Source organism: Rhipicephalus microplus, unplaced genomic scaffold, assembly GCF_043290135.1.
Source record: "Rhipicephalus microplus isolate Deutch F79 unplaced genomic scaffold, USDA_Rmic scaffold_135, whole genome shotgun sequence".
In the NCBI taxonomy this organism is placed as follows: domain Eukaryota; kingdom Metazoa; phylum Arthropoda; class Arachnida; order Ixodida; family Ixodidae; genus Rhipicephalus; species Rhipicephalus microplus.
The window spans coordinates 465001-480000 of record NW_027464707.1 but is presented as its reverse complement, the minus strand read 5'-3'; the positions used below and the strand labels follow the sequence as shown (position 1 = coordinate 480000).

The 15000-nt window shown below is 62.8% G+C and overlaps 2 non-coding genes across 2 annotated transcripts; both read left to right on the top strand.

Annotated features, from left to right (window-relative positions):
- The first annotated feature begins 10846 nt into the window (after positions 1–10846).
- LOC142790950 (small subunit ribosomal RNA) lies at positions 10847–12661 on the top strand. Its single transcript, XR_012889886.1, has one exon. It is a non-coding gene; the product is annotated as a small subunit ribosomal RNA (ribosomal RNA).
- Positions 12662–14380: 1719 nt separating this feature from the next.
- LOC142791006 (5.8S ribosomal RNA) lies at positions 14381–14533 on the top strand. Its single transcript, XR_012889929.1, has one exon. It is a non-coding gene; the product is annotated as a 5.8S ribosomal RNA (ribosomal RNA).
- The last annotated feature ends 467 nt before the right edge of the window (positions 14534–15000 follow it).

Here is a 15000-nt window from a genome sequence, read left to right as displayed (position 1 = left end):
GGCTGTGCCTGGCTGGCGGCCCACTCACTCAATCGCCATGTCTGTTTGCCACAGTTTTCCCGGTGGTGCCGCACCCGGGCTCGCCCCGGCTGACGCAGTTTTCGCGCCGCCCCGGCTGACGCGGTTTCGTGCCGCCCCGGCAGACGCGGTTTTCGCGCCGCCCCGGCTGACGCGGTTTCGTGCCGCCCCGGCAGACGCAGTTCGGACTTAGCACTTTTCGGCTGTGCCTGGCTGGCGGCCCACTCACTCGATCGCCATGTCTGTTTGCCACAGTTTTCCCGGTGGTGCCGCACCCGGGCTCGCCCCGGCAGACGCGTTTTTTTTTTTTCTTTCGCCCCGGCTGACGCAGTTTTCGCGCCGCCCCGGCTGACGCGGTTTCGTGCCGCCCCGGCAGACGCGGTTTTTTGCGCCGCCCCGGCTGACGCGGTTTTTGCCGCCCCGGCTGACGCAGTTCGGACTTAGCACTTTTCGGCTGTGCCTGGCTGGCGGCCCACTCACTCGATCGCCATGTCTGTTTGCCACAGTTTTCCCGGTGGTGCCGCACCCGGGCTCGCCCCGGCTGACGCAGTTTTCGCGCCGCCCCGGCTGACGCGGTTTCGTGCCGCCCCGGCAGACGCGGTTTTCGCGCCGCCCCGGCTGACGCAGTTCGGACTTAGCACTTTTTGGGCTGAGCCTGGCTGGCGGCCCACTCACTCGATCGCCATGTCTGTTTGCCACAGTCTTCCCGGTGGTGCCGCACCCGGGCTCGCCCCGGCTGACGCAGTTTTCGCGCCGCCCCGGCTGACGCGGTTTCGTGCCGCCCCGGCAGACGCGGTTTTCGCGCCGCCCCGGCTGACGCGGTTTCGTGCCGCCCCGGCAGACGCGGTTTTCGCGCCGCCCCGGCTGACGCGGTTTCGTGCCGCCCCGGCAGACGCAGTTCGGACTTAGCACTTTTCGGCTGTGCCTGGCTGGCGGCCCACTCACTCAATCGCCATGTCTGTTTGCCACAGTTTTCCCGGTGGTGCCGCACCCGGGCTCGCCCCGGCTGACGCAGTTTTCGCGCCGCCCCGGCTGACGCGGTTTCGTGCCGCCCCGGCAGACGCGGTTTTCGCGCCGCCCCGGCTGACGCGGTTTCGTGCCGCCCCGGCAGACGCAGTTCGGACTTAGCACTTTTCGGCTGTGCCTGGCTGGCGGCCCACTCACTCGATCGCCATGTCTGTTTGCCACAGTTTTCCCGGTGGTGCCGCACCCGGGCTCGCCCCGGCAGACGCGTTTTTTTTTTCTTTCGCCCCGGCTGACGCAGTTTTCGCGCCGCCCCGGCTGACGCGGTTTCGTGCCGCCCCGGCAGACGCGGTTTTTTGCGCCGCCCCGGCTGACGCGGTTTTTGCCGCCCCGGCTGACGCAGTTCGGACTTAGCACTTTTCGGCTGTGCCTGGCTGGCGGCCCACTCACTCGATCGCCATGTCTGTTTGCCACAGTTTTCCCGGTGGTGCCGCACCCGGGCTCGCCCCGGCTGACGCAGTTTTCGCGCCGCCCCGGCTGACGCGGTTTCGTGCCGCCCCGGCAGACGCGGTTTTCGCGCCGCCCCGGCTGACGCAGTTCGGACTTAGCACTTTTTGGGCTGAGCCTGGCTGGCGGCCCACTCACTCGATCGCCATGTCTGTTTGCCACAGTCTTCCCGGTGGTGCCGCACCCGGGCTCGCCCCGGCAGACGCGTTTTTTTTTCTTTCGCCCCGGCAGACGTGGTTCCCCCCCCCCCCTTTTCGCTCGCCCCGGCTGACGAGGTTTTCGCGCCGCCCCGGCTGACGCAGTTTTCGCGCCGCCCCGGCTGACGCGGTTTCGTGCCGCCCCGGCTGACGCGGTTTTCGCGCCGCCCCGGCTGACGCGGTTTTTGCGTCGCCCCGGCTGACACGGTTCGGACTTTGCACTTTTCGGCTGTGCCTGGCTGGCGGCCCACTCACTCGATCGCCATGTCTGTTTGCCACAGTTTTCCCGGTGGTGCCGCACCCGGGCTCGCCCCGGCTGACGCAGTTTTCGCGCCGCCCCGGCTGACGCGGTTTCGTGCCGCCCCGGCAGACGCGGTTTTCGCGCCGCCCCGGCTGACGCGGTTTCGTGCCGCCCCGGCAGACGCAGTTCGGACTTAGCACTTTTTGGGCTGAGCCTGGCTGGCGGCCCACTCACTCGATCGCCATGTCTGTTTGCCACAGTCTTCCCGGTGGTGCCGCACCCGGGCTCGCCCCGGCTGACGCAGTTTTCGCGCCGCCCCGGCTGACGCGGTTTCGTGCCGCCCCGGCAGACGCGGTTTTCGCGCCGCCCCGGCTGACGCGGTTTCGTGCCGCCCCGGCAGACGCGGTTTTCGCGCCGCCCCGGCTGACGCGGTTTCGTGCCGCCCCGGCAGACGCAGTTCGGACTTAGCACTTTTCGGCTGTGCCTGGCTGGCGGCCCACTCACTCAATCGCCATGTCTGTTTGCCACAGTTTTCCCGGTGGTGCCGCACCCGGGCTCGCCCCGGCTGACGCAGTTTTCGCGCCGCCCCGGCTGACGCGGTTTCGTGCCGCCCCGGCAGACGCGGTTTTCGCGCCGCCCCGGCTGACGCGGTTTCGTGCCGCCCCGGCAGACGCAGTTCGGACTTAGCACTTTTCGGCTGTGCCTGGCTGGCGGCCCACTCACTCGATCGCCATGTCTGTTTGCCACAGTTTTCCCGGTGGTGCCGCACCCGGGCTCGCCCCGGCAGACGCGTTTTTTTTTTCTTTCGCCCCGGCTGACGCAGTTTTCGCGCCGCCCCGGCTGACGCGGTTTCGTGCCGCCCCGGCAGACGCGGTTTTTTGCGCCGCCCCGGCTGACGCGGTTTTTGCCGCCCCGGCTGACGCAGTTCGGACTTAGCACTTTTCGGCTGTGCCTGGCTGGCGGCCCACTCACTCGATCGCCATGTCTGTTTGCCACAGTTTTCCCGGTGGTGCCGCACCCGGGCTCGCCCCGGCTGACGCAGTTTTCGCGCCGCCCCGGCTGACGCGGTTTCGTGCCGCCCCGGCAGACGCGGTTTTCGCGCCGCCCCGGCTGACGCAGTTCGGACTTAGCACTTTTTGGGCTGAGCCTGGCTGGCGGCCCACTCACTCGATCGCCATGTCTGTTTGCCACAGTCTTCCCGGTGGTGCCGCACCCGGGCTCGCCCCGGCAGACGCGTTTTTTTTTCTTTCGCCCCGGCAGACGTGGTTCCCCCCCCCCTTTTCGCTCGCCCCGGCTGACGAGGTTTTCGCGCCGCCCCGGCTGACGCAGTTTTCGCGCCGCCCCGGCTGACGCGGTTTCGTGCCGCCCCGGCTGACGCGGTTTTCGCGCCGCCCCGGCTGACGCGGTTTTTGCGTCGCCCCGGCTGACACGGTTCGGACTTTGCACTTTTCGGCTGTGCCTGGCTGGCGGCCCACTCACTCGATCGCCATGTCTGTTTGCCACAGTTTTCCCGGTGGTGCCGCACCCGGGCTCGCCCCGGCTGACGCAGTTTTCGCGCCGCCCCGGCTGACGCGGTTTCGTGCCGCCCCGGCAGACGCGGTTTTCGCGCCGCCCCGGCTGACGCGGTTTCGTGCCGCCCCGGCAGACGCAGTTCGGACTTAGCACTTTTCGGCTGTGCCTGGCTGGCGGCCCACTCACTCAATCGCCATGTCTGTTTGCCACAGTTTTCCCGGTGGTGCCGCACCCGGGCTCGCCCCGGCTGACGCAGTTTTCGCGCCGCCCCGGCTGACGCGGTTTCGTGCCGCCCCGGCAGACGCGGTTTTCGCGCCGCCCCGGCTGACGCGGTTTCGTGCCGCCCCGGCAGACGCAGTTCGGACTTAGCACTTTTCGGCTGTGCCTGGCTGGCGGCCCACTCACTCGATCGCCATGTCTGTTTGCCACAGTTTTCCCGGTGGTGCCGCACCCGGGCTCGCCCCGGCAGACGCGTTTTTTTTTTTCTTTCGCCCCGGCTGACGCAGTTTTCGCGCCGCCCCGGCTGACGCGGTTTCGTGCCGCCCCGGCAGACGCGGTTTTTTGCGCCGCCCCGGCTGACGCGGTTTTTGCCGCCCCGGCTGACGCAGTTCGGACTTAGCACTTTTCGGCTGTGCCTGGCTGGCGGCCCACTCACTCGATCGCCATGTCTGTTTGCCACAGTTTTCCCGGTGGTGCCGCACCCGGGCTCGCCCCGGCTGACGCAGTTTTCGCGCCGCCCCGGCTGACGCGGTATCGTGCCGCCCCGGCAGACGCGGTTTTCGCGCCGCCCCGGCTGACGCAGTTCGGACTTAGCACTTTTTGGGCTGAGCCTGGCTGGCGGCCCACTCACTCGATCGCCATGTCTGTTTGCCACAGTCTTCCCGGTGGTGCCGCACCCGGGCTCGCCCCGGCAGACGCGTTTTTTTTTCTTTCGCCCCGGCAGACGTGGTTCCCCCCCCCCCCTTTTCGCTCGCCCCGGCTGACGAGGTTTTCGCGCCGCCCCGGCTGACGCAGTTTTCGCGCCGCCCCGGCTGACGCGGTTTCGTGCCGCCCCGGCTGACGCGGTTTTCGCGCCGCCCCGGCTGACGCGGTTTTTGCGTCGCCCCGGCTGACACGGTTCGGACTTTGCACTTTTCGGCTGTGCCTGGCTGGCGGCCCACTCACTCGATCGCCATGTCTGTTTGCCACAGTTTTCCCGGTGGTGCCGCACCCGGGCTCGCCCCGGCTGACGCAGTTTTCGCGCCGCCCCGGCTGACGCGGTTTCGTGCCGCCCCGGCAGACGCGGTTTTCGCGCCGCCCCGGCTGACGCGGTTTCGTGCCGCCCCGGCAGACGCAGTTCGGACTTAGCACTTTTCGGCTGTGCCTGGCTGGCGGCCCACTCACTCAATCGCCATGTCTGTTTGCCACAGTTTTCCCGGTGGTGCCGCACCCGGGCTCGCCCCGGCTGACGCAGTTTTCGCGCCGCCCCGGCTGACGCGGTTTCGTGCCGCCCCGGCAGACGCGGTTTTCGCGCCGCCCCGGCTGACGCGGTTTCGTGCCGCCCCGGCAGACGCAGTTCGGACTTAGCACTTTTCGGCTGTGCCTGGCTGGCGGCCCACTCACTCGATCGCCATGTCTGTTTGCCACAGTTTTCCCGGTGGTGCCGCACCCGGGCTCGCCCCGGCAGACGCGTTTTTTTTTTCTTTCGCCCCGGCTGACGCAGTTTTCGCGCCGCCCCGGCTGACGCGGTTTCGTGCCGCCCCGGCAGACGCGGTTTTTTGCGCCGCCCCGGCTGACGCGGTTTTTGCCGCCCCGGCTGACGCAGTTCGGACTTAGCACTTTTCGGCTGTGCCTGGCTGGCGGCCCACTCACTCGATCGCCATGTCTGTTTGCCACAGTTTTCCCGGTGGTGCCGCACCCGGGCTCGCCCCGGCTGACGCAGTTTTCGCGCCGCCCCGGCTGACGCGGTTTCGTGCCGCCCCGGCAGACGCGGTTTTCGCGCCGCCCCGGCTGACGCAGTTCGGACTTAGCACTTTTTGGGCTGAGCCTGGCTGGCGGCCCACTCACTCGATCGCCATGTCTGTTTGCCACAGTCTTCCCGGTGGTGCCGCACCCGGGCTCGCCCCGGCAGACGCGTTTTTTTTTCTTTCGCCCCGGCAGACGTGGTTCCCCCCCCCCCCCCTTTTCGCTCGCCCCGGCTGACGAGGTTTTCGCGCCGCCCCGGCTGACGCAGTTTTCGCGCCGCCCCGGCTGACGCGGTTTCGTGCCGCCCCGGCTGACGCGGTTTTCGCGCCGCCCCGGCTGACGCGGTTTTTGCGTCGCCCCGGCTGACACGGTTCGGACTTTGCACTTTTCGGCTGTGCCTGGCTGGCGGCCCACTCACTCGATCGCCATGTCTGTTTGCCACAGTTTTCCCGGTGGTGCCGCACCCGGGCTTGCCCCGGCAGACGCGTTTTTTTTTTCTTTCGCCCCGGCTGACGCAGTTTTCGCCCCGCCCCGGCTGACGCGGTTTCGTGCCGCCCCGGCAGACGCGGTTTTTTGCGCCGCCCCGGCTGACGCGGTTTTTGCCGCCCCGGCTGACGCAGTTCGGACTTTGCACTTTTTGGCTGAGCCTGGCTGGCGGCCCACTCACTCGATCGCCATGTCTGTTTGCCACAGTTTTCCCGGTGGTGCCGCACCCGGGCTCGCCCCGGCAGACGCGTTTTTTTTTTTCCTTCGCCCCGGCAGACGTGGTTCCCCCCCCCCCCTCCGTCTTTCTTTTTGTTTTTTTTTTCGCCGCGGCTGAAGTGGATTTTTCGGTGCCTCGACGCCCCGGTAGTCGCGGTTTTTCCGTTTCCGCACGGCCCCGGCTGACGCTGCTCGGTCACAGTCGCCTTTTGTGAGGATTGCAGACTTCTTGAGCGCGGGTGTTTTTTTTTGTTGTTGTTGTTGTTTTATTACGCATTCGCTCCAGCAGACGCTGTTTAGACTTTTTGTTTCCTCTTTTATCCTGCGACGAGGTGACGAGGTTTATTCGGTGCCCCGCCGCCCCGGCTGAAGTGATTTTTCCTGTCCCGTGCCGCCCCGGCTGACGCGGTTGGGACTTCGCGTTTGTTCGGCCGCCACGGGTTTTGGCGCACTCGCTCGGTTGCTTGTTGTTGCCACTTGTTGCGAACCCAGGTTTCTTGAGCGAGCGCGGGCGTTTTTTCTTCCTTTCTTTCTTTGTTCTATGTGTTAGCGAATCGGCCTTTAATATCACACGAGGACTCACAACCAACAATTTTCAGTTTGAAGTGTAAAAAATCTGCAGGTGTTGACGTAACTGACTTGCCCCGTACCCTTGAGTACATCCATGAAGTTCTCGTAGTACTACTAAATCGCATTATTCCAAGTGGAGAAATTCCCATAAACTTGCAAACCTCTACACGAAAATCGGTGCGCGTGATAAAGTTGAAAATTATCGTCCGATATCAAATGTGCCTTCTATAACACAAATTCTAGGAAAAAAAAAAAACACTTGTTCGCCGTTTTCTGCGCCGTGACTGGCAGCACTCCGGCGAAGCGAAACGGGGTCGATTCGAGCACGATATCGGCGTCTTTCGACGTGCTCGCCGGCGACCGTCGCACGAGTACGTCGCACGAGCGCGTCTGCCGGGGCGCCGTTTGCGAAGCCGACGCAAAAGTGGGAACCGCCGCTCGGATGATCGCCGCTTTCGGCAGAGTGAGTGTTGGCACTCCGGGGAAGCGAAACAGCGTGAATGCGCCCACGAAATCGGCGTATTTTGAAGTGCCCGCCGGCGACCGTCGCACGAGTACGGTAAACCGCGTCAGCCGGGGCGTAGTTCGGGACGCCGACGAAAAAGTGGGAAGCGCAACTCGGATCTTCGCCGTTTTTGCAGGAGTGAGTGGCGGCCCTCCTGCGAGACCAAGAAGCATCGATTCGTGCACGAATTCGGCGCCTTTCGACGTGATCGCCGGCGACCGTCGCTCGAGTAGGGCAAACCGCGTCTGCCGGGGCGGGCTTCGGGACGCCGATGCGAAAGTGGGAAACGCTGCTCGGATGTTCGCCGTTTTTGGCCGAGTGAGTGCTGGCACTCGGGCGAAGCCAAACGGGGCCGATTACGGCACGATATCGGCGTCTTTCGACGTGCCCGGCGGCGACCGTCGCACGAGTACGGTAAACCGCGTCAGCCCGGGCGGAGTTCGGGACGCCGATGCGAAAGTGGAGAACGCCGCTCGGATCTTCGCCGTTTTTGGAGGAGTGAGTGGCGGCACTCCGGAGAAGCCAAGGAGCGCCAATTAGCGCACGATATCGGCGTCTTTCGACGCGCTCGCCGGCGACCGTCGCACGAGTAGGGCAAACCGCGTCTGCCGGGGCGGGGTTTACGACGCCGACGCAAAAGTGGGAACCGCCGCTCGGATGTTGGCCGTTTTTGGCAGAGTGAGTGCTGGCACACCGGCGACGCGAAAGAGCGCGAAAGCGCCCACGAAAGTGGCGTATTTGGACGTGCTTGACGGCGACCGCTGCAGGAGTACGAAAAACCACGTCAGCCGGGGCGAGCGACCCACGGCGGTCTGGGTGCTTATCGCTGCTATTATAGGGGCACCCCGGCAGACGCAGAAAAAAAAATTTTTTTTCGACCTTCTTTTTTGCTGGTCGAGCTCGGGTAACCCAGGTCGCAATGGGAGCCGCGCACGAAAGCGGCGTCGCGAGACGCGTTCGCGGTCGCTAGTCGCACGAGCTCGGCAACCGCGTCAGCCGGCGCGGAGTTCGGGATGCCGACGGCTAAGTGGGTACCGCTGCTCGGATGTTCGCCGTTTTTGGCCGAGTGAGTGCTGGCACTCCGGCGAAGCGAAACGGGGCCGATTCGGGCACGATATCGGCGTATTTCGACGTGCTCGCCGGCGACCGTCGCACGAGTACGGCAAAGCGCGTCTGCCGGGGCGAGGTTTGCGATGCCGACGAAAAAGTGGGAAGCGCCGCTCGGATCTTCGCCGTTTTTGCAGGAGTGAGTGGCGGCCCTCCTGCGAGACCAAGAAGCATCGACTCGCGCACGATATCGGTGTCTTTCGACGTGCCCGCCGGCCACCGCCGCACGAGTACGGCAAACCGCGTATGCCGGGGCGGGGTTGGCGACGCCGACGCAAAAGTGGGAACCGCCACTAGGATGTTCGCCGTTTTTGGCAGAGTGAGTGCTGGCACTCCGGCGAAGCGAAAGAGCGCGAATGCGCCCACGAAAGTGGCGTGTTTGGACGTGCTTGACGACGACCACCGCAGGAAAACGAAAAACCACGTCAGCCGGGGCGAGCGACCCATGGCGGTCTGGGTGCTTATCGCTGCTATTATAGGGGCACCCCGGCAGACACAAAAAAAAAAAAAATTTTTTTTCGACATTCTTTTTTGCTCGTCGACCTCGGGTGACCCAGGTCGCAGTGGGAGCCGCGCACGAAAGCGGCGTCGCGAGACGGCTTCGCGGTCGCTAGTCGCACGAGCTCGGCAACCGCGTCTGCCGGGGCGGAGTTCGGGACGCCGACGGCTAAGTGGGAACCGCCGCTCGGATGTTCGCCGTTTGTGGCCGAGTGAGTGCTGGCACTCCGGCGAAGCCAAACGGGGCCGATTCCGGCACGATATCGGCGTCTTTCTACGTGCTCGCCGGCGACCGTCGCACGAGTACGGCAAAGTGCGTCTGCCGGGGCGGGGTTTGCGACGCGTACGCAATAGTGAGAACCGTCGCTCGGATGTTCGTCGTCTTTCGCCGAGCCAGTGCTGGCACTCCGGCGAAGCCGAACGGAGCCGATTCGGGCACGATATCGGCGTCTTTCCACGTGCTCGCCGGCGACCGTCGCACGAGTACGGTAAACCGCGTCAGCCGGGGCGGAGTTCGGGACGCCGATGCGAAAGTGGGAAGCGCCGCTCGGATCTTCGCCGTTTTTGGAGGAGTCAGTGGCGGCACTCCGGTGAAGCCAAGGTGCGCCAATTCGCGCACGATATCGGCGTCTTTCGACGTGCCCGCCGGCCACCGTCGCACGAGTACGGCAAACCTCGTCTGCCGGGGCGGGGTTTGCGACGCCGACGCAAAAGTGGGAACCGCCGCTCGGATGTTCGCCGTTTTTGGCAGAGTGAGTGCTGGCACTCCGGCGAAGCGAAAGAGCGTGAATGCGCCCACGAAAGTAGCGTATTTGGACGTGCTTGACGGCGACCGCCGCAGGAGTACGAAAAACCACGTCAGCCGGGGCGAGCGACCCACGGCGGTCTGGGTGCTTATCGCTGCTATTATAGGGGCACCCCGGCAGACGCAGAAAGAAAAAAAAAAATGGGGACATGGCGTGCGTCACCGTGCGGCTTCGCAGCGTTGCCGAAGTCGCCGAGCCCTTCGACTGAGCCGAACGGCGGACAGGGAACGTTGGTCGGCCGTTCTAACCTGTCGGTGCCACGCCGAGACGTCGTTAAGGAAAACCGCGTCGTGGGCCTCTACGACGCCGTCGAGTCGTTGTACGTTTGGTGTCCAGCGTGTCGGCGGCGAGTAGCGGACACGTCGTTCACGACTTCGGTCTTTCGCAGTCGACGCGAACTTGCGGAGAGTCGTGGTGCCTCACGTTTTCGGCAGAAACCGCGGCGGAATTTTCCCGTGCGTGCGCGCACGACCTCGGTGCTGTGCCGTCAGCGTAGTGTTGCACAAACTCGTGGCCTACCCAAGGTGCGGTACGTTTGCGGCCGTATCCTCGGTGGGAATTTCGTGAGTAGGGTCGCAAATTCTACGACCTCGGCGGGTTTGAGAGCGACGTAGACTTGTGGCACGCTCAACGTGCCACACGTTTCGGGGCACACCCGCGGTGAAATTTTCTCGAGTACGCTCGTATTAGTGCCCAAGGAGGTCTGGGTACTTATCGCTGCTATTATGTGGGGGTTCTCGTGAGCGGCGTACGCGAAAGCGACCGGGTGTCTGATATGCGGCGGGCTTCGGCCTCGTCAAGCGTGTCCTCGGGTCTGCTCCAGGGGAATCCACGGCAGTCGTCTGCAGCCTCATCCGCTTGATGCGTTAGGGGCTGGTTGTCGGACGGTGCCGTTTTACCACGATATCGAGGTGTGTTCCGTGTCGTCCTCGGGCGATTCAGATGCGAAAGCGCCGAAGACGCGGGCGTGACCCGTCGTCTGGCGGCTTTGCAGTCTCGGCTCCGTTGCTAGTTCCGGCCGGTCCACCGACAGTGCAGCGGGCTTGGGCAACCCGCACGGCGCGACCGAGTCGATGCAACGAAAAAGAGCGAGCATGAACGTGCTTCTTGCCGCACGGCTCCCACTCGTCTTTCGGGAAGGTTGTGCCGTAGCGAGCTCGAACGCCGTCATCTCGGAGTGCAAAATAAGCGTGTTGGGGCGCCTGAAGGTGGCCTCCGCCGCACACAGACTGCGTCCGGCCCGCCGAAGGCGAGGACGGACGCGCAGTCGAACGATTACCTGGTTGATCCTGCCAGTAATCATATGCTTGTCTCAAAGATTAAGCCATGCATGTCTAAGTACATGCCGAAATAAGGCGAAACCGCGAATGGCTCATTAAATCAGTTATGGTTCCTTAGATCGTTTCTTCCTACTTGGATAACTGTGGCAATTCTAGAGCTAATACATGCAGTGAGCCTGGAGCCCTTTGGGTAACGGGTGCTTTTATTAGACCAAGATCGATCGGGTTTCGGCCCGTATTGTGTGGTGACTCTGGATAACTTTGTGCTGATCGCATGGCCACGAGCCGGCGACGTTTCTTTCAAGTGTCTGCCTTATCAACTTTCGATGGTAGGTTACTTGCTTACCATGGTTGTTACGGGTAACGGAGAATCAGGGTTCGATTCGGGAGAGGGAGCCTGAGAAACGGCTACCACATCCAAGGAAGGCAGCAGGCGCGCAAATTACCCACTCCCGGCACGGGGAGGTAGTGACGAAAAATAACAATACGGGACTCTTTTGAGGCCCCGTAATTGAAATGAGTACACTCTAAATCCTTTAACGAGGATCAATTGGAGGGCAAGTCTGGTGCCAGCAGCCGCGGTAATTCCAGCTCCAATAGCGTATACTAAAGCTGCTGCGGTTAAAAAGCTCGTAGTTGGATCTCAGTTCCAGACGAGTAGTGCATCTACCCGATGCGACGGCTCGGACTGAACATCATGCCGGTTCTTTCTTGGTGCACTTCATTGTGTGCCTCGAGATGGCCGGTGCTTTTACTTTGAAAAAATTAGAGTGCTCAACGCAGGCGAGTCGCCTGAATAAACTTGCATGGAATAATAGAACAAGACCTCGTTTCTGTTCTGTTGGTTTTTGGAATACGAGGTAATGATTAAGAGGGACGGACGGGGGCATTCGTATTGCGGCGCTAGAGGTGAAATTCTTGGACCGTCGCAAGACGAACTACTGCGAAAGCATTTGCCAAGAATGTTTTCATTGATCAAGAACGAAAGTCAGAGGTTCGAAGGCGATCAGATACCGCCCTAGTTCTGACCATAAACGATGCCAACCAGCGATCCGCCTGAGTTACTCAAATGACTCGGCGGGCAGCTTCCGGGAAACCAAAGTATTTGGGTTCCGGGGGAAGTATGGTTGCAAAGCTGAAACTTAAAGGAATTGACGGAAGGGCACCACCAGGAGTGGAGCCTGCGGCTTAATTTGACTCAACACGGGAAAACTTACCCGGCCCGGACACTGGGAGGATTGACAGATTGAGAGCTCTTTCTTGATTCGGTGGATGGTGGTGCATGGCCGTTCTTAGTTGGTGGAGCGATTTGTCTGGTTAATTCCGATAACGAACGAGACTCTAGCCTATTAAATAGGTGCGGGGTTCCCAGCACCTTACAACCTTCTTAGAGGGACAAGCGGCTCCTAGCCGCACGAAACAGAGCAATAACAGGTCTGTGATGCCCTTAGATGTCCGGGGCCGCACGCGCGCTACACTGAAGGAAGCAGCGTGTCTTTATCCCTGTCTGAAAAGACTGGGTAACCCGTGGAACTTCTTTCGTGATTGGGATAGGGGCTTGCAATTGTTCCCCTTGAACGAGGAATTCCCAGTAAGCGCGAGTCATAAGCTCGCGTTGATTACGTCCCTGCCCTTTGTACACACCGCCCGTCGCTACTACCGATTGAATGATTTAGTGAGGTCTTCGGACCGATGTCCGGCGCGGCCTTTCGGTTGCGCCGGTCTGTTGGAAAGATGACCAAACTTGATCATTTAGAGGAAGTAAAAGTCGTAACAAGGTTTCCGTAGGTGAACCTGCGGAAGGATCATTAACGGATTGTGAAGGGTGAGCGCCTCAGCTGCGTCTGCGCCCGACACTTTCTGCCGCTGACCCCGTTTGGACGCGGGGTCGGCTTTTCCCCACGGGGCTGCCTGAATGTGGAGCGGCACCCCGTGACAAATTGTTGCGCCCAGCGGACGCCAACACCGCGACCTTGGACGGTCGGCCAGGTGGCGGACGCGGGTACAAACGGCGCAACGCACTCATAGGTCGGCTTTCGACCCGCCACAGCACCGTGGCTCGAAGCGCTCGAAATGCGCGACCCGACCGCTGCGGGACCGCCTAGTACTGTAAACAGGAGCGGCGGAGCGCGAACGGCGAGTCGTGGTTACGTCGGTAGAAGGCGAGGCTGCGCGTTCCCGAAACGCCAGCCGAGTGCCCTCCCGACCGTTCGAGCGTGCAAGAACGAGACCCGACAATCGCGCGGCGACTGCCAAGTACGAGAGGAACGGCACAAGCGTCGGCGGTCGGTCAAGGAACTGGCGATGTGACGGGTCCGCTGTGCACCAGTGCATACCGTCCCGCCGTCCGCGGCAAGCGCCTCCGCGTCCTCGGGTGACGGAGGCTGCCGGTCGGTTCTTGCAGGCGAGGGATCTCGCTGGCACCGGTTCGCGTTGACGCGCGGCCGGTCATGGCACGGCGATGCGACGGCCGAGGTGCGCAGTACTCGATGGAGGAACCGCACGCTCCGATGACCGTCCCGCCCTCCGCGGCGTATGCGTACCGACCGTAATGGTTGCAGCAGCGCCGGCCGGCTTTTGAATTTGCCACACGAAACACGGTGCGAGATCGCGGTTAGGGGAGCGTCGACGTTGCCAGGCGTTTTGCTTGCTGCCGAGGGAAAGGCGGCACGGCCACGTCGCGCTCGTCGCGATTAGCGGGTCTGCGCGCTTTGGGAAGGTGCCGCAACGACTTGCCGAAAGAGGAAGCACGGAAGAACGAGGGACTTGGACGTCCCGACAATTGAACGCACTTGCGGCCAGGCCCTTGCTGGCTTCGTTCTTCCGCCTCGAGTAGGCTCGTACGCGGCTCCGGCGCCGAAAGTGGTCCTTGGCACCGACTTCGGTGGACGTGGGAAGTGCCGCGCAAGTACGGCGCGCCTGGCTCCACCTGTTGGCTAAAGTAGGCAGCCGGATCGGCATTTTGGTGTGCGGTGGCAAACCGTGGATGCGAAAAAAGCTTGTGCGATTTCGTGGAACAAAAAGCGGGGGTCCCCCTTTTTATGCGGAGGAGACCGACCCGCCTGCCGTGGTGAACCGCGACGCCACGGTAAAAACGGGAGAGGCTTGTCGATGGGACCGTGCATCCCGCGCTCCACGGAGGCCGGGAGGCGGCCGCCCGAGGAAATGTGTAGCCGTCGAGGCCCGCATCTGCGTGCACTCTTATCCAAATGGGTGTACCGCAGGCATTTTCTGGTTAGGCGGGCCAATGAGAGCGAGCACACAACGATACCTACGGGTCCGGCTTGGAGAACCGGCTTCGACGCCTCCCGAGTATTTATAGAGGGGTGGACCACGAAAGCACTCGCAAGTAGCGAAAGCGAAACGCCGTCCGAAACACACCGTTTGCTCGATTTGCGGCAGCCGAAAAAGGCGCGGCAGAGTTTTGGAGTCCAAGCGTGCGCTGAAAAGCGCCCTTCTTGGCCACTGTTTGGCCGAGTGCCAGAAACGTTTGGTTTTGACTGTACGGAATTGAACAAACACTTTTTCACGACTCTAAGCGGTGCATCACTCGGTTCTCGGGTCGATGAAGAACGCAGCCAGCTGCGAGACTTGGTGTGAATTGCAGGACACACTGAGCACTGATTCTTTGAACGCACATTGCGGCCTTGGGTCTTCCCTTGGCTTCGTCTGTCTGAGGGTCGGATCACATATCAAGAGAGCCTTTGGCGCACAAGGGAACGTGAGCCGTCGACTCGTTTTGACCGCGTCGGCAACACGGACAGCACGCTGAACACCTCACAGCGAGCGCCAACAGCGGCCACTCAAGGGCGAGACGGTGGCGACCGTCGTGCCAGAGCCCAACCGAAACGGGGGCGACCGACTGCATTGAGGATGTGGCACCTCGTTGAGACCGCCGCAGGACTTCGAGTCGGAAGGAAGCCTGCAGGGAAAGTGCGGTCGAGGTTGCGTACTCCTCTCTGCGACCGGGCGCGCAAGAGCTGCGAGAGCCACGGACGCGCAACTTTAACGCACGGTAAACACGAGGAGCGAAAGCCGGCCAGCAAAGCTTCTCCAGCCGTGCGCAAAGTGCGCGAGATCGCAGCCTTGCGTTGCGCTTGTTGCCCTCGAAGTAAGCAGGGTGTCCCGTAGACCGGGCGCTCGAACACGC